The following is a 3,020-nucleotide window of genomic DNA, read 5'->3' as shown; positions in this document are numbered from 1 at the left end:
AACTGACAGATATATCAACTTTCCAACAATTCGTTGATACTGAGTGATGTTGGAAACAAGTTCATCTTGATCTTTCTTTAAATTACATCTGGTTTGTATAGGAGTATTGACTGGTTTACTTTCAAGTTTTTCGGTTTCCTTAAGTAAATCGATGGTGTATTTTCTTTGAGACAAAAATATCTCCTTTTTTGAATGAGCCACCTCAATGCTTAAAAAATATCTCAGTCTACGAAAATCTTTAATTTCAAATAGTTTTTGAAGGTCTTTGGCAACAACAATTTTTTGAACATTATTCCTAGTGATGATGATATAATCAACATAAATCAACATGATCACCAATGAGTCATTTTCCTTTTTGAAAAATATAGAGTTGTCTGCAGAATTTTTTACGAACCCATGCTTTTCAATAGCATTGCTCAATTTAAGATGCCAAGTCCTTGGAGATTGCTTCAATCCATATATGGATTTGTGAAGCTTGTAGGCGAGAGAAGGATCTCTTTCATGAGGATGACCCGACGACAAACTCATATAGACTTCTTCTTGAAGATCGCCTTGCAAGAAGGCATTCTTCACATCAAGTTGATGAAATGGCTAGTTTAAATTGCATGCAATGGATAAAATAATACATACACTATTCATTTTTATAACCGGGGCAAACGTTTCTTCGTAATTGATCCTTTGGGTCTGAGTGTATCTCGTTGCTACAAGTCTTCCCTTGTGTCTCTCAATAGATCCATCACTTTTAAATTTATTTTTGAAAATCCATCAACACCCGATAATCTTTTTTCTTTTCGGTAGGGAAACGATTTTCCATGTTTTATTTTTATGTAGAGTGTCAAGTTCCTCTTTCATTGCCTTAACCCAAACAAGCTCGTTTTTTGCTTCTTTGTATGATGTTGTTCATGATAGGCTTCAATTGAGCTGAGAAATGCCACGAAAGCCTTTGGCAAATGCCCATAACTAATTTGTTTTTCAATAGGATGCTTAGTTGTCCTATAGATAATAAAATCTTTCATATGATCAGGAGGTCTAGAAACACGCTGAGATCTTCTTGCATCTACATGGTGGACCACTATCTATTCATTGAAAGTCTGACCTGTATTATTTAGGGACAGATTATCCATTCTTTGGGGCTCACTAATGGATCTAGTGACTTTGGTTATCAACAGATCATGATAGGCATCAATATTGGAGAGAACCACCTCCCCCTCATGACATTCTTCATTAGGGACATATTTGAAAAAAGGTGTGTCTTCATCAAAGTGGACATCATGCGAGATATATAAGCATTTTTCTTCCAAATTATAACACCTATATCCCTTTTTCGTCATGGAGTATCCCAAAAATAAACATTTTTGAGTTCGGTGATTGAGTTTGTCTCGGTCTTCTTTAAGGATTAACACATACACGGTGCATCCAAAAATTCGCAAATGTCCAATACTCAGTTTTTTTTCCTTCAGCAGTTCTCATGGGGATTTTCCTTGAAGTTTTACTGACGGGAGGTGATTTATAATACAGCATGTTGTCATAATAGTGTCACTTCAAAATATTTTTGGCACATGAGTTTGGAAAAGTAAGGATCTAGTTACCTCGAGAAGATGCCGATTTTTTTGCTCGGCGACTCCATTCTGTTGTGGAGTTTCAACGTAGGTAAATTGATGATTCAAGCCACTTTGGTCTTCAAATTCTTCAAAGCTTTTGTTTTTGAATTTTGTCCCATTGTCAGTTCTCAAAACCTTAGTTCGGGTATCAAACTGCGTGTAAACCATATTGTAGAAATTTTAAAATCTTTTGAAAACTTCATCTTTGAATTTGAGCAAGTATATCCATGTCATTTTTGAGTGATCATCAATGAATGTTAAATAATACTTAAAACCAGTATGAGATGGCGTGGTGAATGACCCACACATCTGAATAAATAAGGTCAAATGGTTTACTAGCAACATTGTCAGATATTGGGAAAGGATGTTGAGTCATCTTTGCATATCGACAAACATCACACATATGAGTGTTAAAAGCAAAATCAGGAACCAAAGCTGAAGGAGACTTGTTGGATTGATGTCCCAGCCTAAGATGCCATCTTTGACCATTATTCACGTTTCGACTAAAGATCATAGTCGTGTCTTTTTTATTTATCACATAGAGGCCTTGTTCAAGACACCCCTCACCAATCTTTTTGTTTGTCAGACGATCTTGAAAAATAACGTTGTATAAAGAAAATACAATATTGCAATTTAGTTCCAGTGTCAGTTTAGAGATAGATAATAAATTTGAAGAAATCTCAGGCATGTGAAGAACTGAAATCTTTTTGTCAAACAAATATGTGTCTCCTCTTCCCTCGATTTGGATGGAGGACCCATTAGCTATGGTTACTTAACCTTTCTCATATATTGGCTGCATATTTTTTATATTTGTAGCAGATTGAACCATAAGATCTGAAGCCCTTGACTCTATAACCCAAATATGCGGTTTTTGTTTTGAGGAGGAAGAACACATACCTGTCTCGACCAACGTGACGGCTGATATAGCAACAGTAGGTACGTCCTTGCTTCTGTCGATGTTGTTCAAAAAATCTCTTAAAGTGTCCAGAGAAAAAAGGTTATCATCCTTAACAAGATAGGCAATTTTAGCGCTAGTAATATCTTTCCTTCCATTCCTATAGTTGTTTGGTTTACCATGAAGAAACCAACACTTATCTCTATGATGCCCTTCCTTTTTGCAATGAGAACAAATAAGACATTTTTCTTTGTGTTTGTTCGATCAATCTTCATTCTTGGTATTTTGTAGTGCAGAGTACATGTTATAGGCAACTCTCACACCCGATTCTTCGATGAAGGGCTTGGTGATATTCATCATTACTTTTCTACGACTTTCTTCCCTCAAAATGATAGAGCAAGCATTGCTAAGAGAGGGCAATTCCTGCCCTAAGAGGATCTGACTTCAAATAGTTTCATAGTCCGATCCTAATCCCACTAAAAGTTAAAAAATTTCCCCTTGTTCTTTAAGTTTTTGAATAGTGC

The sequence above is a fragment of the Nuphar pumila genome, chromosome 12 (assembly GCF_984573655.1).
Source record: "Nuphar pumila chromosome 12, dmNupPumi1.hap1.1, whole genome shotgun sequence".
Lineage (NCBI taxonomy): Eukaryota > Viridiplantae > Streptophyta > Magnoliopsida > Nymphaeales > Nymphaeaceae > Nuphar > Nuphar pumila.
This window is presented reverse-complemented; position numbering follows the sequence as displayed.